Here is a 25,772-nt window from a genome sequence, read left to right as displayed (position 1 = left end):
ATGTAGTGCTGGGTCCCAGAGGTGACTGAAAAATCATATTCCTGCTTTCTGCATGATGGGAGCAGTCACAGAATCACAGACTGGTTTGGGTTGGAAGGGACCTTAAAGCTCATCCAGTTCCAACCCCCTGCCATGGGCAAGGACACCTTCCACTAGACCAGGTTGCTCCAAACCCTGTCCAACCTGGCCTTGAACACTGTCAGGGATGGGGCAGCCACAGCTTCTCTGGGCAACCTGTGCCAGGGCCTCATCACCCTGAGAGGGAAGAACTTCTTCCTAATGTCTAATCTAAATCTTCCCTGTCAGTTTAAAATCATTCCCCTTTGTCCTGTCCCTACACACCTTTGGTCAAAAGCCCCTCTCCAGCTTTCTTGTCAACCCCTTTAGGCACTGGAAGCTCCTCTAAGGTCTCCCTGGAGCCTTCTCTTCTCCAGGCTGAACAAGCCCAGCTCTCTCAGCCTGTCTCCCTAGAAGAGGTGCTCCAGCCCTCGCAACATCTTCGTGGCTTCCTCTGGACTCACTCCAACAGCTCCGTGTCCTCTTGTGCTGGGGGCCCCAGAGCTGGACAGAGGACTGCAGGGGGGTCTCACCAGAGCAGAGTATAGAGGTGGAATCTCCTCCCTTGACCCGCTGGACACACTGCTGGTGATGCAGTCCAGGTGGTTTCTGGGCTGCAAGTGCACATTGCTGGCTCATAGTGAGCTTCTCATCAGTCAACACCCCCAAGTCCTCCTCAGGGCTGCTCTCAAGCCATTCTCCACCCAGCCTGTAGTTGTGCTTGGGACTGCCCTGACCCTGGTGTAGTCAAGAGCATCCATCACTCCCTGGTGGAAGGTAAGTCAGTCTGATAGCCGGGATCAGACCTTCTCAGAGGTCATTTCCCTCCAACACCCACCTGACTGATTTTACAGAGTATGTTTCTGTGTCCATGCAGCTACATGAAGGCTACACTCAGAATGCTACACGAACGGGGCACAGGGGCTCACTGCATATGCTGTTTACACACTGCACTGGAAGCTTTACACTTGCATCCTGGGAATGGGAGGAAAAAGAATGGGAGGGGAGCAGAAATAACTAGAAAGGAAGGGAATATGCCTGCTAAAGCCAGTCATTAAACATTGGCTAAAGAGCGTTCCCTTAATTGCCACAGCTCCAGGGGCTAAGGCAGTGGGCACATGTTTTTATAAGCTGAATCATAGATTAATGAAAATCCCAGGACATTACTGCAAGAACAGAGGCATTAGTGGTAGCTGGGATGCTGGGAAATTCCAATGAAGGTAACTATATTCTCTTTCCCTATGGCCTCCCTGCCATTTCAATGAATATGGACAATTGTTTTGGCTCCAAGTCACTCCACAGCGTCCCTGAGATCAGCTGAGATCAGATGCCACAGCATCCTGTACAGTTCTCTGGAATATCATTTTCACTTCAGGAGTCTTAAAAATAGGTCCTGTGAAGGACAAAAATGTCCCTTCTGACAAACAAATTTGCAACAACAGCTTGGAGTCAAACAAGCTGCAGAAAACTTTAAGATTACATAAAAATTCCAAGGGGAAAGAACAAAAAGTATGCTCAAAACCTCAAGGCACAGATATTGCAGCAGACACTGCTCAGGCTGTTTGGAATTAGTTGAACTAACATTCTTCTGGGCACTTGACCAGGGATTGCTAAATTCAATATACATCTTTTCCTTGTAGTGGGCTTTGAATGAAGCCTATAGAGAAGTATTTTTCAGATAAAGAGTTCTCCCACTGTCAGAGGGTTTGGAATGGGTATTTCATTCTGCCATGACTAAAGATGGTCAGTATCTACCAAATCCAAAGCCAACCCACATTTTGAACCCTGAAGTTTGCAGTCTCTGCTCTATAACAGCCTGATCCACTACCTCAGAAAGCAAACCCTGTCCATGCTAGACCTGGCTTAATCCAAGATGCAGCAAGTGATGATTCACCAGACTAACTCTGTCAGCTGTGCACTGACCCTATGCATTAAAAACCTGCAGAACCTAAATGACGATCTAAATCTTGGACAAGCTTTCTTCACACCAAGCACCACCACAGATATCTCACAGAAAGGTAATTTTTTTAAAGACATCTCTCTGAGAGGGAGTGTCTTTAATCTAGTAAATTAAAACCAGGCACTGCCTAGTCTGTGTTGAACCAGACTGTTCAACATGTGAAAAGCTTGGATGAGCTTTAAAGACTCCAGATCACATTCAAACAGCCTGGCAGGAGAAGAGCAAACCCACAGGGAAATGGGACAACAAAACTTAGGGCTGCCAGTCTGACTTCCCAGCTGTCCCAGCAGAGACTTTTGTGAACACTGATATTGACCTGCTGCTGTTTACTCTCACCCTTGCCAACATAATAATTAAAAATGTACAGTGCTGGCCCTTTGGAAAGCTGCACAGAGCAACAGTTACAGTAAAAATTGCAGCATCTGTTCCTCAGGCTGAGTTAGGATCAGAGACAGCTGACCCTCTGTTTGTTGAATCTCCTTTATCGCTACCAGGACAGAACCCCAGACTTGAACAGAGCAGTTCAAATTTAGCAGTTTGAACCCAGCAGTTCAAATCTTTCCTGCATTTTCATCCTTACTGGGGCAAGGCTTAATGCCTTAATCCCATGATTAGCTAAAATAAGGAGTTTCTGCCTACAGTGATGGTGGTGGCCTCTTGACCATTACTGCTGGCAAAATAGTGGATCCTAGAGATTCTGACCAAAATGACAGTTAAAACAGTGTGCAGCAGGCAAAGCATAGACAGGGATGGAGTGCTAAGTCACCCATTTCACAGGAGAAAGTGGAGGCAGATTGAGGGATTTGCCAGCTGCACAAAACAGACTGCAACTGACACCCAACTGAACAAAGACATTCCTAAGGCCTAGCCCCGTGTTTAGCTTTCAGGTTGCCCTTTTGCTTATCTTTCCTTGGCCTTACAAATTCACTCAGGAAGGTGAGTCTTGGTGAATCAGAGGAAGACCTATTTTTCACTCAGCTGAAACATGTATCATCACTCACTGTCCTGATTGATTAACTAAGTGAGGGCTGAAGGAACAGCATGCAATACTTAGCTAATTACGCTGACCAGGAGCTTTTGTTCTGCTACCTTTGGATCACCTCAATTGATTCTTTCAGCCCCTAAACAGCTTTGTAAGCTCTATGCTTGGGCAGAATAAGGCCTTTCATAATACTTTAATGAACAAAAATGATTTAAATTGTTTCCTTTTCCTTCCACTCCAAGTAGCAGTAAGGGTAACTTTGGTACAAGGATAGCTGTATGTGACTGATCAGTGTTTCTCAGCTGCTTACTGGAATGTGATTGCAACTGCACTTCTCTCTCCACATGAACACACTCCTCCTACTGGGATGTGGAAGTTTACATGCTTCACAGCAGCAGCTATCTGGTCCATCAGTCTATTGAAGATATCTATTGCCACCTCCATGTCCACGGCCTGTAGGAGATTTAAGTCTTGAAGGTTACTTCTAGAACTCAGATAGGCTCTGAGAGTTAAAATTGCGTTAAAAGCAATCACAGCTGTTTCTATTGGCCCTCAAACTAGTAATAAGTCTGATACTGGCAAACCAAGAGTACATTCCAGCTGTGAAAACCTTCAGCAACTTTGTCTAGCCTAGACCCCTGAAGATACATACCTTTTGTAAGAAACTGTATCATCTAGAGGCTAACCCTATGGAACTGGTATCAAATGAGCTCTGTTACAAACCAAACAGCATTTCTTCCTGTGCCTGCTTTTCTCTTTCATCCCTTGGTTAAAGTGATACATTCTTTGTAATCAGGGCTTTCTCTTGCTGTGTGCTTTGGTTATCCCTAGAACACGGTGCTCCTGAAAGCAAATCATGCTCCTTTCTGCTCTTCTGAGAGCAAATGCTTTCTTGGCACTAATGTGGTCATAGTACTAAATACACCCAGCTTGACACTGCACTGATAATTTTATAAATTAAATGTCAGCAATGAGGATAAAACACATTCCTTTTCCAATGTAATGGATTCGGGGATGAAGAGAACACCTTGGGACTAACAAGCGTAACTAACAATGATCAGAAAACAAAGGCATACTGCTCCTTTGTTGCTGCTATTTACACTGAATGGTCCTCATGTCAGATTTGCTCCCTTTGAGTTAGGGTATGTTGGATCAAGTGCCTGCTTGGCAGGTCTAAAACACTTCACATGTCATCATCGTAATAGCATTTCTGGAACTGGAAGGCAAATGCTAGTTGGACTGATAACACAGACTGAAATGCAACCAGATAACCTGCAGGTTTATTACAACTTCAAATGTGGCTTTTAGCTGGCCTAATAAAAAAACTAAGAAACTGGCAAAGCTGCAAACCTACTGCTTTAGTTTAGACACTGTTGGTTTAAACAACGTCTTTTGCCCAGATGCTCCCAAAATGGTTAGGTGTCTGCTGCCTTTTGAGATAGTCTAGTATTCTTGCAGCCTCAGAAATGCTTCTTTCATCCAGGAGGAACAGAGAACAAATCAGTGCAGAGCAGTATAAACACCCAGGTCCCCAGATGCAAGTGGGCAGTATCAGTTTGGAGTTAGGTACAGAAATACTACCTGTATTTATAATTCCTTGCAGATTTTAAAGTACTATGAAAACATAACACATTTATAAAATCAGAATTTGACTATCTGGTTGACAAGGAAGAAATAAATGCATCCAGATCACCTAATATGGTAGGGAAAGGCACTAAAACTAGATCAAAGACTATGCCAGAACACCACAGCAGCATTTTACAGCCTTAGGAGCTTGCAATCAATAAGAAACTCAATGTCAGCCAAGTTGGTACAAAGCTAAGAGAAAGAACCAAAAGAAAACTTGCCAGTTCCAGTGATTTTAATCACCCAGCAAACCACCTCCTTCTCCCACCAGAAAGCACAAGTTCCTGCTGGCTTAATTCTCCCAGTGTATTCTCTGAGCACCGTGACTTACAAACACCTTTTGTGGAGCCTGTATTGTACTTCTCCCACATGATATTTACTCAGTAGCTTCCTCAAGTGCTCAAGGACAAAGATGAAGTGCTGAGGAACATCCTGCAGCTGCCATTTCACCCCCATGGTCACCCTCATCCCTAACTATCTGCTCTCCACACATCTCCACCAGCTGCCCTTCCAGCACTTAAAGACCTCAGGAGAAAGCTTACACATTTGGCAATTCCATCTTTTTGTGTGAAGTGTCAGGCAAAGATGTATGGTAGATAAAATCAATGGTAACATTGATACTTGACAATGCTTGCTCACCTTCTCACAATGAGGAGAAAGAATCACAGAGGAACATTGTCTGCTAATGGAGCAGATCACAAGCAGTTATTACAATCTGGTTTGAAATACTCTATTAAGTATCCTGCAGGTTTACATATACATAAACCCTGAGAGGAATGACTTAAGACATACAAGCATATGCAAATGTGAGATTTATGTCGTCAGGTTGCCCTTTGTTAGGAATAAATCAGATGCAAGCAGAAGCAAGAGGCTGAGAGTCCCTATAAATTACGTAGGCATTCAGAACAGATATAGCAGAAAAGAGCATGGAGTTGAAACATATAACCTATTGTTTTGTATTCTCAACTTTAAGAATAAAAAGATCATTAAACAGCAAGAGTTGAAAAGCACAAACACCAAATTTAGCTTAATCATCAGGTTTCATTATACACACCAGAATCTCAGCCCTGGATCTTACAAAATACTCTCATTTAATGCCATTCATTACAGAAGCTATTTGTATTGCAGAGACATCCCTTCCATAGTGCAGTCTAAGAAACTTTCCATTTTGGAACCATTTTCCCAACACTGTGAGTATCCATGATGTTGCTTAATCAAGTTCTTTTGTGATCCCTTTGAATCTTACAAGTAAACGTGGAAGTGGCTGATCTTTAAGCCAAATGTCAGCCAACAGACAGATATTTTTTCTTTCTCACTCGGGACAATGATGAGAAGCACTCCTTGCCAAACTGACATTTTTGAAGGGAATACTCTCTTAACAAAAACCTTGTGGCTCTTTATTTGGGTAGGAAAAGAAATCCCTCAGCTGAATGACCTGATGCATTAAGTTTCCCAGCATGTTTTTCCTGTCTCCTCCTCTTTGAAATGACAGTTCAGAGATTGAATGTACTGCTGAAGCAGTACATGAAATTCTGTTACAAGATGGTGTCACTGCTACTCTTGCTTTCCTTCTGCTGAATTTCTATCCCAAAAGCCAGCTTTCTAAGAACAAATAAAACAGGGCACCCTACTCTGGTCTCACTGGCATCGTTCCTCAAAAAGCAGGGCAAGGCAGAAAAATCCCACTGCAATTATTTCAAGTGAATTTTCCAGAAGACCTACTCTGAAAGGCAGCTGGAAAATTATTTTCTAACAAAATGTCACTGAACATTGTGCCTGTGCCTTATGCCTACTGCTGCCTACCTGAATTCCTGAGTGTTTCCTTGTGAGAGAGCAACAGGTATACAATAACTAGTTTTGCACCTCAGCAACACATTACTCCTTCCAGCTGAGATCTTCATGTTGTTCCTGTAGGATCAATGTATTGATTTACATCAGTTAAGGCACCGGCCTCTGGAAATTAATCCTATGTACATGGTATCTGATAATGTGATGAATCAGGTAGTTTTCATGGGAGTGATGGAGGAGGCAAAACTGAACCAGGATCTAAGGAAAAGGACACATCACTATTCAGCATCATATCTTCAGAATTCGAAAAGGTCTTCATATATTATTTCTGCAACAGTAATGGATTCTACTTCATTTACACAATTCCTTGCTCTCTTTTTTTGTTTTTCCCCAGACAGCATGATCCTGTGTGCATGTCCTTCCACTGGCTATGAACCAAACCAGACCAGCCAACAGAGGTACTCCATAATTTTCCCTTTTTCCAGCCTGATTTTCTTTGCTCAAGCTCCTATCTGCCCATTCAGGGCTCAGTCACTGTCTTCACCTGGGGAAAGAGGAGTCTCAGCACACTGAAATAAGCTCAGATCAGCTCCTTTTATCTCAAAGAGGGAGAAGGGTCATTTAAATTCTATCCTAGAGTAAGACAGACCTTTTCCCAAGGTCTGGCCTCTATCTTATGAAAAGGTCATAGCTCAGGCACAGCTCTCACTTTTCTCCCATCACCAGCTAACTCAAAGTGCAGCTGTGGCGTGGAAAAGACAGAAGAAGCATGAAGCAAAGGTGAATCACACAGGAAAGAGGTATTTTCGCCTCCTGCTTGGAGAGAAGCAGCTCAGATGAAAAAATGCTGTCTTTCAAGGACATAGAGCATCTTTGGGATGTTGGCCAGCTCCCAAGAGCTGTCCTTGCATGACTTTGCCACTGTCTCCCAATATCTCCAGACAGATAATAATGCTTATCCATCACACTTCAACAGCTAGAATCAAATTCTGCCTCAGTTACGTCAGTGCACAGCAGAAGGAGTACCACTAATGTTCCACTGGCTCTTTCCAGGTTTCCCACAGGACAATTTCAAGATCAGATTTCCAACCTGGGGGTTCACTGTGCCCCTGACAGATGCACTCAGCAATCTTACTTTTAAAGCCTTTTTTGAAGTGCAACACTTCAAAAAGCCCTCTGTATCCATTTTAGTCTCATGGCCCATCACCTACAACCAGCACTTTGTCACCTTCTGCCACTGAAAGTGTCTGCTCTTGTCTCCCATGGGTAGAGCTCAAGCATGGGTATTTTCCTGTTGCATTTTTGTCTTGAATTGCTAATATACATACTGCTGACCTAAATCCTCAGCCTGAAAACTGTCTGCTGTCCCACAGCAGCAGGTAATGTAATACTAGAGGAGGGTACAGCAGTGGTTTGCATCACAAAAAATCATTCTATATAAAACACAGGTTATTGAAAACTCCACCTTACTGCTGCAGGCACAGTACAAAGGTGTTGTTAAAGAAAGAAAGCTTTTCATGACCAAGTTAAAAATTGTATTTCACCCTCAACAGCCTCTTCTGGCCCCAAACCCAAAGCGAGATAAAAGATGGTGTGAGTGGGGGCCAGAGGTGGAATCAGGTTGTAAGCAGAAGCTCCTTGGTCCTCTGCAGGGCCCCTTCTCTTGAACCACTCCTCATTCCTCACTGCTCAGGAATTAAACTGCACAAAACCCCAGTGAAGAAAGGATCAGGCCTGTAACCTGGTTTCACTTTTCTTATTTGTTCCTAATCTCCTTTCAGTTCCCACGCAAGTTTTGAAGTATCGATCACCCCATAGAAAAAGTTTAAAAAGAACAATGGAGTCATGGTTAATGAGTCTTAGTAACTCTGCTCACCTCACTTGAGCCCCTGGGGTAAGAAAGTTAAGTGCTACTGTAAGAGCTCAAGTGACTGCTTACAATTTCCTTAATATTTCATCTCTTTGTATTCTGTCATTTGCCTTCTTCTGAGCTAATGTTTATTTTTTCCAGAGAGCGGTTATTGTGGTGAACTGGTATCAGCCTAGCAGTGTGGGAAGTGAGAGTTCAGTGCGTTCGTCGTACTTCAGTACTCCACTCAGGAAGGCAACAGAAAGATAAGAAGACAAGGAAGGACAAGAAAAGCCAATCTAAGACCTTTGTTATCTCTAAGAAGGAAGATGCCTTGCTGGTAGTGCAATGATCATGTCACCAGAGTTGGGGATTGACTTAATCCCAGCGCCATTTTTGTTTAAACTAAGGAGTGGACAGTACTGAGAGGCAATGCAAGTTCTAAGATGCCCTTAAGAAGTAGAAAGAGGTGATGTAGTTGAGGGTGAGCCCCCTGATGTCAGTGAAACAATGCTGATTTTTACCAGCTCCAGATGGACTCAGCCTGTTCACCCCACCTGTGTGGGATACTAGTCTGAGCAGTTTTGCTTTCTCTTCTTTTTTAGCATCATCCTGACCCCTATTCTCTCTTCATTCGCAGGCCCCATTTCTTTCCATTGTCCTTCCTTGGTGCTTACTGGGTCACTCTCACCAGTGATCTTCTATAGCAGGAATGATTTAGATGCCAGTATTTTTTCTTAATGGAGAAACTACCATATTCCTCAGATTTCAGAGTGACTTGGGCATGTCAGCATCTTCTGGTGTTTTCTGGGTATTTGGACACCAAGATCTCTAGAAACATGGTTCTTTTCTGTCTGCTAATCTTATTTACATGCTTAAGCAAGTTTTACTTTAATCAGCATCAGTAATATCAGAGAAAATAATGGGATTTCTGAGCTAAGAATGGACTAGACCCCATTCCCCATCTCTGGCAGCATTCAAGGCCAGTTAGATCGGGCTTGAAGCAACCTGCTCTAGTGGAAGGTGTCCCTGCCTGCGGCAGAAGGGTTAGAACAGGATGAGCTTTAAGGTCCCTTCCAACCCAAGCCTTCCTGGGATTCTATGACTTGTGTGTTTACAGAACTTTACCACCCAAAACTGTGGAAATAAAATTACCTTTTACTTCTGCAGCTGTAGAAAGCAGATGGTTCTTTATGATTAATATAACTCTCAAAGTATGTTCTCTATTCTAATCTTGTTGACTAAAAGAACCTTCTCTATTCTAATCTTGCTGACTAAAAGAACCTCCTCTACTCTAATCTTGCTGACTAATCTTTCTTTTTCTGAAGTTTTAATCTTGCTTAAGGAATAAATGTGTGATATTGTGTTAGAAAAGCCACTCTTAGGCTCTAGCTGGGAAGTAATGTGAACTCCCCTTTGTATGAGTTCCTCTCAAATGCAGTTGTTTCCCCAGTGTCAGATTCCATGGATTTTAGCCTCTATTCAGGGTACAAAATTTGACATGCTCAGAAACATGTGCTTATGAAAACCTATTATCCTTGAACAGATGGTGCATTCTTGGTGCACTCATGTGCAAATGACACTGAGATAGCTGCCTGGCGTCACCTCTGGTCCTCATTAGGACACACACGCACGGATGCCAGAAAGGCTGGGATCCCATCCCACCTTCCCCTCAAACACCATTCTGACTGTTCCCATGTTTCACATGGGGAGGAGATGCATGAGGCTGGCACAGAGTGAGCCATCAACCTGCTTACAATAGCTGTCCTGACTTAACCTTTCAGCTGGCTGAGTTGGTTAAATATCATGACTCCTCAGCCAGGGCAAGCCCTTGGCTGTTGTGCAGCCCTTAAGGGTGATAACTCACGAGCCAGGAATTACAGATATCTCAATATTCAACTGAGAACAGAAACACCAAGTCTCGTGGACTTCCAGCTAATGCTGCTGTGGACGGCTAGAGGGTTATGCTGAGCACCAGCACCCAGGTAGCTCCCGCTCCTGTAGTGCTCTCCACCAGACTGGTAAATAACAGCACCCTAAATTAGGTGCACAACATGAAGTGCACAGCACGGCCAGAGACAGAGCTAAGTGACTGAGGTGTGAGTTATGCAAAACTGAGCAAAGAATGGTGAAACACATGACTGTCAGTTTTCTCCCCTTTGGTCTCAGCAGTGGGAGAACTGTAGGCCTCTCTGGGCTACGGATGTCTGTCACTCTAACACATGCCTACAGTGCCAATGTAAATAGAGCCTACATGGGTGAACCTAGAGCAAAGTCAAGAGCTTACACTGGTACAGAACTACTGGACTGGTGCATACACATAAGCTGTAAGAAAAGCTGCTTCATTCTCAAACTGCTCTACTGATGAGGCCTTACACTACCAAAGCCTCTTTCCCTGGATTAATGCTACCCCTGGATTTAAGGACAAATCTCAGAAGTTATTTAGAGTAGTTGAAATAACAAGGTTTTGGCAGCTGGGGCTTGGGGGAAGGTTGAGCACTAATGGTGAGCACACAGTGTCTCTTTCTTACTCAGACTATACAGCACATGGTGATTCCAATCCATCCTTATTGCTCCTATATGCAAAAAAAAAAAAAAAAGGAGTAGTAGGCACATTGCTGAATATCATTGCACTCCTCTATATAATATGTATTTTGAGGCATCACAATTGCATTAGAAATATGAAATGAACAGGATTAATATCCAGGGATATTACCACATTCATTCCTTCATAAAAATTTTACCTCACTACCCAGATTTTCCTAAGAGCTTAGTATATCACTTGTACTCTTAAGAAAAGGTCTTAAAGGAGAATTCTGGCGAGTTTCAGCTCTATTTCACCAGAAGACAAAAGGTCAAAATCAGACACAAAGGTAATGAGGAATGTCATTCAAGAGTTGTATGAAATCTAAATTGCTCCACGTTCAAGCAGAACTTTATTTTGAAAGAAGTATTTTGACAGAAGTAAGGCATCATTATTTAGCTATAGTGTGATTCTGAGTGGCAGGAACAAGACTGCTCTCACACGTGGGTTAAATGCACTAAATAGTGTTGATCCCAAAGAGGCAGGGAAGAAAGAATAACTTAAAAGGGTTGAAACTTTTAACTTTGACAGTTTTAAAGCAGAATATTTTGGGGTTGGTTTTGGTTATTATTTTCACTTCAAAGTTATGCTACAGGGTCAAACAACACTTCTCTGTTCAACACAAACCCCTGTTTTTTTCTATTCCTTTTATTTTGCCACAATTTTGGTTCAGGGTTCCCAGGAGCTAGTCTTTTGGTACAAGACAAACCAAGAACATTTCATAGTTCTATGTTCTTTAAGCTTTACATGTATTAAAAGTCAGCTTTCATGCCATGATCAGTATCCTGTGACTAAATAAAACCTGTAAATTCAGTGAACTACCAAACTGATGCTGCCTGCTCCAAATGCATGTCTCCTCCCACACTCCCTCAAACCCAGCAACACACAGATATACAGATGTACAAAAAGATAAAAGGAATTTCAAAGTCCCCAGAGCAACAGAATTCTTCCCATGGTTTCCTCCTGACCAGGGTCTTTGGGTTTCTAGCATATTTCTTCCTGGCTGTTGTTGATTTTGGCAAGGGCAGTAATACCACTAAGAACTTACAGACCCTCTGTTTCATTCCAAAACTGATACAGCTAACTTAAACAGGCAAAAAAAGCACCCCAAAACCCCACATTCTTATCAGCTGGAATTTCCACTAGTGCCTGAGGGACAGAGGAAACCAGAGAGCACACTAAAACCCAGCAGGAAATATTTCTGACTATGATTAATGCAACAGTATCTTCGCAGATCTTTTTGTGGATCCTTGGAAGAGCTCCATTTACTACTCTCCAGGCCATATTTTGCTGTGAAAACCTTATCACATAACAGGAGCATTAACAGATTCAGAGTAAAATAAGAAAAGATGTATTATCCTAAAGATTCGGGGAGCGGGGGAGGGCAAGTTGGGGCACACATGGTTTTCCTTTCATTCCATGTGATTATGCTGTGATAATGCCCTCTACAGACCTGTCCATCACTTGTGGACTCAGGTCAGAGAAGCTCTCTGACCCGACCAGCTGGGTGACACAAGCCATACAATGACAAATTCAGCTTCAGTTGATCTTGCCAGAAGAATCTTAGAGTTGCCTGCTGAGCAGCTATGAGATAACCACACTTGTCTTTTGTCCATTTTTTTTTTCCTTCCTTGTTTTGGGGGATTTGGGTTGGTTTTGGATAGAGAGTTTGCAGGAACATATGTGGAATTTGGAAAGGAACAGTCTCTCATGTGCAGAGAGGTGTCTTTCTGACTATGGCTTCCTTACCTATCTCCTACACTACCAACTTGTAGAACGTGTATTCATTCATACCTTGAACTACTTTGTTAGGAAATACTTTAAGCCTTTACTCTACACAACACACTTGCCTTGCAGATTTTTAGGTATTGCTGAAGATGGCCAATGTAATTGCACAGCTGCAGGGAGCCTCACAACACTGGCACTCAGATTCAATTGCCACAGAGTGATTTGTGCCCTTTATGTCACTTGGGAATGCCACATACACATACACAATGGGAGACAATGCTTTTATTGGAAATGGCAGGATATTACCACCATTTTCTAATTGCTCTAAAGAAAAGCAGGCTCACTCTTGAGTGCTGAAGACTCTGCAACTAACCAGAGACCTTTTAATGGGTATTCTGCCTGGTCTACGACTGGTCAGAAAAAGTACCACGGCAGACTGCAACTCTGTGAACTATAAAGAGGGCTTAAAAGTCAGATGACTGGATGCATAGACCAGACTTCTTAACTAGCACCAGTTGTATGTTGTCACCATCAAAATGACATAAGTGTATTACACAAGCATTGCATATTTGTATTTACTCATTTCCCACTAGTGCGTTTATCTCCATTTTCTGAGGTAATGGCTTGTTTTCTCCCACTGTCTATAGAACACAAACTTAAGCCGAGAGAAGAGTATGTAACTTGTGCTCAGGGACCCCTCCAAATGCAGTTCTGTATTACCTTTCAGTTCTATATTCCAGCATATATTTAAACTCTGTTCAAAAGCATGGGGTTTTTTTCATCCTTGTACTTTATGGGATTAGAATTATACATACACTCAGCTCACACGCACACACACATATATATACATATTTAAAAAAACAACCATCTCAGTGCAGCACTGCAATCTCTTACCAAGGCATCTCACTACAGCTACCTGCAACCCCTAGCTGCTCTAGAACAAGAAAAATTTAAGATGATAGTGCTGGTGTACATATGTAACTCATCCCAAACAGAATTTGCCTCTTGAGATCACTTTTTTTTCTATTATAATATGCCACCAACTGACCCTCTATAATATCTCATCACCAAAGCCAGAATATTCCACAAAGCAGGCAGTATCAGACCTTCTCCACCCCAAACTCTGATGGGTCAGTGATTCAGCACTGACACAGTGGAGGCAGGGCTACAAACTGAACCACTTGGTGTCATTTCTCATCATGTCATTTCTCATCATGTTTCAAAGTCTCCCATCCACAGAGTGACACAGCACAACCTGTTAAGCTAATGAGGACTGACAAGATCAGAGCCCAGGAATAATAAAATATATAGAACAATAAATGCTCACCCTGGCTCTCTTCAGCTCCAACCAGCAGAGGAACCTTTTGTTTTAGCAGCTGACAAGATACACAAGAAGTGACAGAGAGTCACTCAAGCGCACTTACTTTTGTTTCTGCTTACTCCTTTCTCCTAATTTCCAGCTTCCATTGATGTGAAAGAGGCTCACTCTCTATCAATCTCCATTGAACACTGATACGAGCCATGGTAAGATCATTACATTGTTAGGGAAACCTCTAAATGCAGTTTGTTATCAACATCTGACAATTGATTAAATAGCAGCTAGTCTTAAGGAAAGCACAGGTTGTCCTGAGACAGTTTTCCTGTATACCACCAGTTTCTTAGAAAAACATTAGATGGACACGTTTCTCAACTCATGAAGTAGTACAGTCTCCCCACAGTCTTGCTGCATTTCAACACTGGCCACATTGAAAGAGCATCTGAAGCACTTCCTCTTCTTGTGTTTACGTTTTGCTACCCCAAAGAACTGGACTGCATCTTAAGTCTTAGTCTTCATGTAGGTCATGAACAGAGGTCAGACTCTGGCTGACTCCCTAGCTTTACTGAAAATAGGAAAACAAAACTATGATGTGCTAGGGAAGAGCATAAAAGAGTAAAGTAGAAGGATCTGTTAATAAATTGAAAATAGGAACTTCTCTGGCAAGCAGGACTGGGGAGGTATATTGCTGTCAGGTGGGTGGGCTCCAAGCCAAACCCAACTGCCATTGACTATAGCAGGAGTGGGAATTGGGTCTTGGTCTGGAAAAAGTGGCTGCTTTCCACTTTTGGGCAAGGATAGGTGGGGATACACCACTACTCCCCTCCCCGCATCTGTGGCTGTCTTTCTGAACTGATAAAAAGGGTAAGTTGCCTTTGATGAAGCTGTGATGGAAACCTAATCCTCTACAACAGCTCAGTGCTAAGAAACATCCATGGGTGCAGGCATGAAACAAAGCAAGGACCCTTCTAAAGGCATTTTTTTCTACATCAGTCTTTTGTTGAGTCTTTCCCCCTCACCTACTTCCTCCCCTGCTTGTTTATTCCAGCATTAGTTTGCATGGGTTGTTTGCAGAGACAGAACAACAGAGGTCTGCTTGGAAAGCCAGCAGAAAGTTCTTAGCTTGAAATCAGAAATGTGAAGAATTCCAAAAGAACCAAAATGTTTGAACTTGCCTTCCCAAAAGTATTGTTATCTATTGACTTGCAAGCAGGAGGAACAGTAGTAGTAATTTAACCTAGGGAAGAGTGCCAACAACTTATTTAACTGTGGAGTTTGTGCCAACAACACCACAATACAACTATTAATACAAGCCTGCAGTACAAGACTAATTCTACTAACCTTTTGCTGTTGCCTCATAGTGAGGTCAGTGGCTACATCCCTTCTCTGCTGACACTATTCAACAAACACTGGCAAGTGCTTTTAAGCAAACATGAAATTGAACAGAGCAGGAGGGAGAGGAATAGGATCATTGAAGATTCCCTCAAAAACCCACCCATCTCTATCCAAATGTTCTTTCTCCATTTCAAGCCTCTCTTTTGAAAGTGGAAATGCATCTTGCTACATATTTGGTCCTGGAAAACAGCCAGATCTTTGGTCTGAATTTCACCAACTCATTTCCCATTTTCTGTGAGAATACATCTGAGAAATGTGGATCTCTCTCAGTCCACTGGCAAGACTGGTCATCTATCAGTGTGTAAAAACATGAAGTCTGACACTAGGGACTAATCCATTTTTCTAAATGAAGTGTTCATTTAAATAATGCTTATTTTTACAGAAAAAAAACCGCAATAATATATCCAGCAGTACTGCAAGTTTTCAAGAACATTCTGGTGATTATGTGCCATTGTAAAGAGTTTAGAATCCAACATTAAATAATGCATAAACTCCAAGCAACATCCTTAGTAAAAGAGGTAGTAAATTCACCGATGCATTTGCACTCACCTTGCTTCAGTCTTCACGCACTGCTGTATTTGTTTCTCCATATTTACATCTTGTGACTGTATCACAACTACAAATTTTGAACAGGCAGATACTGATTTATTTATTACATTCACAAGCAGCATAAAGGGGTTGTAGTTTTCAGCTGAGACCTGCTGGCATTTCCATGATAGAAAAGATAAATGCTGATTACAAGCTGAACAGAAAACCAAGAAAAATATTCCCATATGACTCGTACATGTGGCTAGTAAATACTTGTCAGGAAATCAGTAGTTCTCTATAGGTGTTAGGAAATTTTCTGCAGCACGTAGTGGACTGTGTGCTCTTTCAGTTCTTTTGAAATAACTTTGTCTACAGCATGTGTCTTCTTCAGGGATCCTGAGACCCTTCTGGCCTCCTTCTGCCCATGAAATAGTTTCCAGTTTTTGAAATAGATCTGTCCATTGCTTTGGCAAATATTTCTGTAACACTTTATATCTGCTTTTCTCTGAATTAACATTTGACATTTATCCATGTCTTTAAAAGGAAAAAAGTAATGATAACTCTTGTAAGTAATGACAAATGTGAAGATTCATTTCAATAAAAGGGTGAAAAAACACTGACTGCTAATGAAAAAAAAACACCACTGACAATACAAACCAATTACACAAAGACTTCAGCCTCACAGATTGACTTGACTGTATATGTCAAGTCATACTCAGATAATGGTCCACTATTGACAATGGTTATTAAGAACCAGTCTCTCTAATATTTCTGTTAGCTGTTGCTTAAAACATTTTAACTGTTGATATGGACAAGACAAAAATGCTTACAGCATCACTGCAGAATGTGTGTCTGTATCCCAGTAGAACACAGAGCTATGATATTTTTCTGCCAAACTCATCATTCATCCGTTCATTGGAAAATCCCCATTCTTGAGTGAGAATAGGGCATGGCTTTCAGGCTGGCAGATTATCTGGAGAGGTCTGTGGGAACTGCAGAACATTGTACCTGCCTGAAAAATGGCACCAAGTCAGCACAAGGCGTTTCCAGAGGGAAAGCTAATATATGGGAGGAATGCACATAAATCCTGTTATTTCTTAATGGGATTTGGGAGCTTATTTCTCAGCCTGTGCTTTGAAATGTATCTCACAGCGTATTCTATTAATGATTTTAAGCACAGTGATTTTATTATCAGCAGGAATCATTCTTCATTGGGGTTTGATTTGTGTGTGTGTGTGTGTGATTTTTAATGCAAGTGTGAAAAACTAATATTATGTTTGTATACCAGTTAGGATGTTAACAAGCTGTGTCCTGGATAAGCTGGTCTTGTCCTTTTCCTAATTTCAATAGACCAAGAAACCTGGATCCACTTATTTGGGTTTTTTTAAGTTCATGGCAAAGTAACAGGAAATAGATTTAGGCAGTGTCTGGCTGAAAATGGGGAGAGCAGAACTTTATTTCCAGCTCAGACATTGTACAAGCGCTCCCTTACTTAAAACAAGCAACATTTAGGAAGATATATTTTTCACTCACAGTTCTAAGTGTGGTACAGAAACTGCATTTCCACAAGGAAAAGATGCTTCCTGGAATTTAACAGCTCCTGACCTGAGCCTCTTTAAAGAGCTGGGTTCTGGCAAGTTCATCTGCAGTATACTGCCCAGATCTCCCTCAGAAACAAGCATCTAGTAAGTGAGTCAAAGCTGAGGGATGTAAATGGACCTACAAAAAAAAGCAAGAACCTTTTGGGAGAGATACAAACACAGGTATGGAAGCCTATATGATATGAGATTATAAGGAAAAGGAGGAACATGTTTACTGCACTAGAAATCCACACTTCCTAAATTATATCTGACATAGACCTGATCCAGCCAAAGGAAGTTTTTATGGAATCTCCAAACATCTAGAAACCCTTGCTCCATCACTGGTGTGGCACAGTCAGGGCTACTCAAGGGTCTGATTTCCACATCTCACGTGTATGAAGCAGGCTTGGTCCTGTTCAGCACACACCCTGGCAGGCATTCATCATGCAGACCATGCTCTTGGCTTCACAGACAGAAATCCAGATGTGAGATTGATGTGGCTGGGTGCTAGGTACCTAGAGGATGCCAAATCTCCTGCAGCTAGTCCTGATGCTGAATGGTATTTTTCTATTATTAACTGGATGTTCTCCGTTTCAAGTATAAGAGCAGGTTTGTGACAGGAAAAGAAAGCCTCTCCTAAGCAGGAGCAGAAACACAGCCTGGAGACGCCAGAAAGATGGCAAAAGGCCCATCAGTTTCTGTTGTTCAAACTCAAAGGCAAAGTCTGTTGCCTTTGGGAGAGATTTGCCTCCAGGGCTGAGGGATACTGACAGATTCAGGGTTTTCCGACGCTGGTCTTGGGTGCTCTCTGCTGCCACCAGACGGCTTTGAAATACACAAGTAGGTGCACGCGATTTTGTGGTTTCAGGCGATTTTCAAAGGTCTCTAGATATATTTTCTTTGAGAACCCAGGTTTGTTTCACCTTCAGAGATCCCTCACAAAGTCTGAGTGGCTCACACCACACATACTTGATTCATGCTTCACAGTTTTGAGATTCATCAAAAGATCCTGAAGGCAAACACTGATGAAATTTGAGATGAGATTAGCTCAGCTCCAGCTCTATTATTGATGACGGTTTTTCCTCCTATGCCTTGGGCTTCCAAGAAGCGTGGGAAAGACTGAATGTAGTACAGTCTTTCATAAACAATCATGTATTCTGCACGAACGCTGATTTAAAAAGTGCATTCTCTGGTTCTCATTCTAGGTTCAGTGTAAATCTCAACTGGTTATACCTGCTACAGCCAAGCAAACAAGGATACATGGCATTTTTCTCTCTAATCTCTTTCATGTAAGCTAAAGCTAGAGCAGGATTTACCAAGGCTACATTTATTGACTCTAAGGATTACATGTTGTGTTTAATGACACAGGACTCCTCTCATCCAAGAACCTCTGAAGAAAATACTCCTGGTACATCTTTTTGTGACTTTGAAGGACATTACACTGCATATGGTCCTCTGTAACTCATGCAGTTGCAATGCAGTGGTAGAGACCTGATCTTTTAGACCAGCTGTATCTGTGGGTTTGGACCTAAACTTTGCAGCCTAAATTGACCTCTCTGGTGAGGAGGTAACTCTGAAGCATGACTGGTCAGCTGGAGACAGACCCCTGTCAGTCATCAGCCCCACAGCTTGTCAGCACAGAGGCATAACTTTTTTCAAGCGTCATTTCCTTGCATATGCACATTCATTAAAGTCACATCACCGAGTTGTGTGTGCACCTTGGGATCCATCTCTGCTGATCTTTGTTAATAAGGACAAGCAAGGCATTCCCAATAGACAGGGTCATCGTGATGCATAGCAGACTAGCCGGCACTACCTCATTGGACAGCCCATCGGCAGTCTGAAAAGCTACTAGTGACTTTGCTGGTGCAGCAGCAATGCCCAGCAAGCCGCTGCTCACGTCAATCAGTCAGTTTGTCTCCAATTGCTAATTCAGTGCTGTGGAACTGAACAGAAGTCTTTTTGTGCTAGAGAACTGTCGGCAGCCTAATGGAGGGGCTGACAATAGAGGCCTTTTCATCAAGCAGTTCCCTAGCTTTAAGAAAAGGTAGACGAGTCTGTCCCTTGTGCTGGCATCAGCAGTCTTTAGTGAGGCCCTAATCTGAGCCCTGAGAAACAAGGAAGAGTGGTGAGAAATTGCCTCTCTGCTTTCCAAAACAATTACAGCAGTTCCTTTCTGCATCTCTAAAAGCAAAGGTCTGCAGATTTTCTTGCTTTCTGCGATCAGGCGTCTGCCTTCTGTGCTGCCACAGTCCAGCAACTAGAGTCACTTGTGTAGGCAGATGCACCCCTTAGCTCATCAGCAGACAGAGCACACCTTTCTCCAGTGCCAAACCTAAAAGAAGTACTGGTGGGCAGGAAGAGGGGAATCAGGAAGAAATACTTTCTGCTGACCAGATTGATTTGGTTCTCGATCTTTTTACCACAACCCAGACAGGATGCCTGTTAGTGAAGATCTGTACTTCTTTTTACTCACAGGTACACCTTTTCACCTGCCTATGGACTGAGACCAAGAACAAAAAATTACATTATGGTATAGTCCTAGGTGAATTACTGTCCTCTTACTGTTCACTTACTGCTTTCCCCGATGAATACAAGTGAAGGAACAACAAATGTGCCAAACCTTCATGCCCTGTAAGTTGATGTAGTTAATTAGTAAGAGATCAGCACTCAGGTGATTCTTATGTACCATTCTTGTTCTGTTCTTACACAAGAAAAAACACATATTATATACAACATATTATACACGTATTATGCCATATTATACACAACATCCATATCTATGTCCCTAAATGAATAGCCAGTGCTCTGAAAGAAGGCATGAGTGTAAAATGGCTTTGAAATGGAAACCTTCATCAGCCCATTCACAGAGTACTGAAAGATAGATAGTGAAAAGGGATAGTTTTGTAAACACTAACAACACAGAGGCCCCAAGCTATTCTTCAGCAGTGTGGAGAGAAATAAAGTCCATATCTAACTGGAAAAGAACAAGTGTGGAAACTTGCAAAGAAAAAGTAAGTTAAAAAAAAATAATAATCACAGAACAAGTCACCCTGTCTCTGGCTCAGTTTTATGTCATCAGGCCCAGGCCAATAAGTCTGTAGTGACTCTGCCAACTTCAGACAAACCCCTAATGTGAACAGTGGTTATCTTTGTGCTTGCAGACTTACAAAAAGGTTAACAGTTTCTAAATCACCATTTGTCACACAGAGGGATATGGGGAATGGATGCAAAGCAACTTTGCCTGTCAGTGCAAAAGATAATGTAATTGTGTTTATGGGGACTCTGGGCATTTGAGTGGGGAAAGCAGTGGGCTCCTGGTACTAACCTAATGGGAAAACACTGACTCCAAGTGCTTTGATGAGAGGCACAGAGGTAAGTGCCTCAGAATAGCCTTTTGGGGCTTGTTTTGTCAACAGGGGTGGAACAGTTCTCATTAAATGTCACTAACTGCTCTATGAGCTCACTCAAGTGGGGTGAGCAAGTCATCATAACCAAAAATATTAGAGAAGTAGCAGAGGCACAGGAGCCTTGTGGAAGACAGCCCTGTCCGGCTCCAGTAAGCACCAGTTGCTGAGGGCTATTCATTTCATCAGAAGATGTATCAGGCTCCCAACAAGGTTTAAACACCTTACAGGAACTCGGGATTATTTCTGAGGCTCTGTCCCAGGCTATTCCTATTATTATTAAACTTTTATTGCTTCCTACATCCCTGCTGAGAGGTAAACCTCAGAGTCTGTGCCATGCTTCTGGCATGAGGTGCCTGTAAATGACCTACCCTTTTGAGTCAAGGGAACCGATGAACTACAGAACAGCATGGGAAAAGTGTTCCCACGTAGCCACTACCCAAGAAAGAACGCTTTAGATGCTTTAATTCCAAGGCAAGAGAAATAACTCTTTTGTTTGTATCATCATCATGGAGCTCAAAAAAAGGGCATTTCAGAGGCCTACAACAGCTAAAACTATTGCAAAGGTTTGTGCGTAGCAATGAGAAAGAGACTCCAGAAATAGACTGCCTGGCTACAAAAAGGTTGAGACTGATTAACATTAATTATCCCAAATTAAAAATTCCTGAAGGAAATTGAGAAGGAACGAACACTTCTGTTACCAGTTTGCCCTTCCTGCCTAGAACATTCAGGGCTTTCATTTTGCAAATTTGATCTTACAGCACAGGAGGAGACAAAAATACTGACATGGAAATTTGGGTTTCCTTCTGGGATTATCACCTTCAATCCCTTTTGCATTTCTCATGTGATTTCCAGTTCCAGGTAAAGAAACATTTCCACTGTGAGGCAATCTCCCCAAATCTTGGTTCTGAAGACTAAACAGGCAAAATAAAAAGCAGAAGTTGAACTATATGAATCAAGATCTGAAAACAGAGAAGTGGAGGTCACTACAGGAGATGTGACCTCTACTGTTTCTGAAGTATCAGTGACACATTTATGATACAAAGTTACCTTTTAAACACAAATGAACAGAGAAGAAATGTTTAAAAAAAAAAGTGAAAGAAATTGAAAATTTGAGAACATTCTGGCCCAAGGAGTATTTGATAACTATGAGTGGCACATTTTCTGCAGGTATAGGCTGCATTCATCGAGGTCTATGAACTCGCAAAATTCTCTCAGCAGGAAAAAATTAGCAAAACATGCTTGTTCTTAGAGAAGTGTTTTACTATTGCCACCAGCCTCTTTTCCTTCTTCAGATCTTCAAGACATTTATGTATTTGAAAACATAGGGAGAAACTGTGAACAGTTCCAAGTAAAGAATTTGACTGACAGCTATTCTCTAAGCTCTTATAAATGAGAAATTCTTCCCCAGAATGTTAGGACTATAGCTCCCTTGCAGTCTCCTACCTACACTCTTGACAGCATGTCTTATACCAGAGGATCCATACAAAAGCGGGAAAAAAACATTTTGTTAATTTGCAGCCCATGACTTATCTTTTTGGACACTGTCCCATTGCTAACCAGTGACATTCTGGTGCTAACTTAGGTTTTTTGGATGTTCCCTTGAGGTGAAGCCCATCTTTTCACCCCTTTCCTTCTGGTAGAACAAAAATTAATGTTAGGTAGACTCCACAACGCTTATTTCTGAAGCTCCCTCACAAGCTGAGGTGGCAGACCAGGAGTATCATGCACAGTCCTGAAGTGCTGTGTCCCAGCAGGCAGCTCCAGAAGACAAAGGAATGTCCCTGTGTCCCCAAGGTGGCTGAGTGCTGCACTAGGATGGTCAACACCCTGAGTTTCCATTTTGCTGACACACCATTAGCATTTCCAAATTTCTTTTCTTTGAAAATCACTATGTTCTTTTAAATGTCCTATACTGACAGAATCATAATACAAAGTAGTGATTCTACAGCCTTCATGTGATGAGTTACATATAGTCAGTCCAGAAATGAAACAGAAACAAATTGACTGGAGGAAATTGTCAAAGCAGCTTCCTATATGGAGAGGGGGAAAGGTGAGTTGGATGTAATAAATTTGATTATGGTCTGCCCCCACCTCCAGCAAAATACATTATGAAGAGACCTGTTCTGAGGACTTTGAATTAGCTGTTATGAAACTGGTTTGTCTTTCCACAGGTTAAAAAAGAACAGCATTAGCACAAAAAGGTCATCTACTTTAACTACCCAAATTCATGTTAGCTTCAAAGCCAACATTTCTGACAAGTTGCTTTAAACTTGGTTGCATGATGTGCTGCTGATCACTGAGGCTGATTCAGCAAAGTATTTACTAGCTGTAAATTTGCCTATCTGTGCACTCAGCTTCAGACACACACACCAAGAAACCACCTGTTGTGTTGCACAGAAGCACAGTAATACATCTATACAGCAAACGTTCTTACTTCAGACGTGATACTAATACTACGCTACTAATATCCCTAAACCAGCACCTTCTATCAGCTGAGAATATAGGTCTCTTTTTTTGCAACTTGTACTTCCAACTGTTGTTCCCATTGCTTCAGGGCAATTTCTTGGCATATTATTGGTGGAAAAATCTGTCAGAGCTGCAAGAACAAGTTTTCATACACCCAAGCCCTTTGTAAATTCACTCATTTTGGATTTTAACTTTCATCACAGCCTTTGGTCTGAAGCTGAGACAGGCCAACACTTGTGGATCTCAAATGAGTATCAGTTCCTGATGGCTAGACAGAACTACTGCATTCACACAGATTTGCTATTTGTCTAGTATTCTATACCAATACATCAATGTTACTTTGATTGTTTTAAGTCATGTTGCAAGCTTTCATGGGTACCAGCTTCAATATTTGCTGAAAGCTACATTTTTATTTACCCTAGGGCCGTTTAACACCACTGTTGATACAGACAGTTAAGTGGACATAATGTATTTGCCAAAACAGAATCGGGAGCTGAAACTGAAACAGCAATCCAACCTTAATTATGAATAATCAGAAATTAAAACCTGATGTCCACATTTTCTGATATTTATAGGTAATATGCTTTAGTACTCTTGCTGGTTCATTCCTAGTGTGTAACTTGTCCTGGGTTCAGCAGTAGCAGTCATGTTTCTGCTTCTTAGTAGCTGGTGCAGTGCTGTGTTTCTGACTTTCAGCCTGGGAACAGTGCTGGTAACACCAATGTTTTTAGTTGTTGCTCAGTAATGTTTAGTCTAACCAAAGACTTTCTGAGCCTCATGCTCTGCCAGGGAGGAGGAGAAGCCGGGAGGAAGCAGAGACAGGACACTTGACCCAAACTAGCCAAAGAGGTATTCCGTACCACGGCACGTCATGCCCAGTATATAAACTGGGGGCAGTTACCTGGAAGGGCTAGATCACTGCTCGGATCAGGCTGGGTATCAGTCGGTGGGTGGTGAGTGGTTGTATTCTCTTCCCTTGCTATTTCCCTTACCATTATTATTATTGGTAGTAGCAGTAGTGGTTTTGTGCTATACATTCATTACTGTGTTATACCTTAGTTACTGAGCTGTTCTTATCTCAGCCCATTGGAGTTACATTCTTTTGATTCTCCTCCCCGTCCCTCTGGGAGTGGGGGAAGGAAGGGGGGGAGTGAGCAAGCAACTGCAAGATTCTGGGTTGCCGGCTGGGCTTAAACCACAACAACCTGCATGAGTAGTGTGACCTTTAGTGGTCCCTTCCAACCTAAACCCTTCTATGAATGTGTGTGTGTACAGAATTCAACCGGTAACATGATTCAATTTATCATTTCTTCACAGTTTCTCAATACATCGCAGTATAACTAGAAAAATACTGAATTAGCTAAATGACTAATACGCAAATAATTCTGAAGAGTACATAGCAAATTCACACACAAGAGGAATTTCTCAGCTGAAACTGGAAACCAGGAAACAGCCATAGGTACTGCATGAATTCCTGAAAGCACAGCTTTCACTTGCTCCAGTTCTGTATCAGTGGTGCATGAGGAAAGCAATAAAATGCTAACAGCGATAGCACAAACCAAGCAGAAGCTACAAGTGAAAAAACCACCAACGCAATCAAAAAACACCACCACATTTTTGCAGTGCTGTTTCACAGAAAGCAGGCACAAGTCACACAGCTCCCGGTGGCACTATGCACACTCCAGGCATGTTTGACATTAAGGGGCCTGGTTGTTGTGGCAACCAATTCCCATAGATGAATTACTGCTCCGCAGCTAGAGCCATCTCTCTCCCTTTCTGCCTCCCTTCCCCCAGCTAAATTTTTTAAAAAAGGGGTGGCACTTTTTACATCATGGAAGAATGTCATAGCAAAAAGAAACCTTTTCCTTACAGATGCAGAACACTACCAAAAGGAGTGAACAACCTGGCTGAAGTGTTAGTCCCTCAAGTTTACGAAGTTCAAACACACAACACTAATTCAGTGAGGCTACTTTTGCTTTATGTGGCTATATCAAATACTTCCAAGGAGGTCATTCAAGAATGAAGATAATGTGAAATTCTGAAATCCCTTTCTAATGGCAGAACGTCTATGGAAGTTCCCCCCATTCTTCCTTTCCACATGTAGATGCACTAATTACAAATGAATTATTTCAGCTGAACTATTCAAGCAACTGACAGTCTTCATGTGAATGTGTTTGCACAGTGAGTTGCAGAGGCTTTGAATGACACTGGTTCTCATTGACTGATTATCACCGTGTTCTGTTAGCTGTCATTGGCTCTGACCCTTTAATTCCCCACATACATCCTAGTGTACAGGACAGAGAAAGATGAGACATAATCACATATGCACCTAGCAGCTTGCTATATAAATGCATGCTGCACAAGCAGAATGCACAGAAGAGAAAAATGGTTAAAAGCCACTACAAGTTAAAATTCAGAAATACCTAAATGGTATTTTCAAAGCAGTTTACTGGCCATAGGTCAAACATACATTAGATATACGTCAATTCAATTTGATACTTTGG

At 42.0% G+C, this 25,772-nt stretch overlaps 1 protein-coding gene across 3 annotated transcripts in view; it reads right to left on the bottom strand.

Moving 5' to 3' along the window:
- The window catches only part of SHROOM3 (shroom family member 3), a 143,282-nt gene that overhangs the window by 113,929 nt on the left and 3,581 nt on the right, over positions 1-25,772 (bottom strand). The window lies entirely within an intron of this gene.

This window comes from Neopsephotus bourkii, unplaced genomic scaffold, assembly GCF_033783945.1.
Source record: "Neopsephotus bourkii isolate Nb327-2 ecotype Australia unplaced genomic scaffold, CSIRO-AGI_Nbou_v1 NB_741, whole genome shotgun sequence".
NCBI lineage: Eukaryota > Metazoa > Chordata > Aves > Psittaciformes > Psittacidae > Neopsephotus > Neopsephotus bourkii.
The sequence above is the reverse complement of the archived record's forward strand: the minus strand, read 5'-3'. Positions and strand labels throughout refer to the sequence as shown.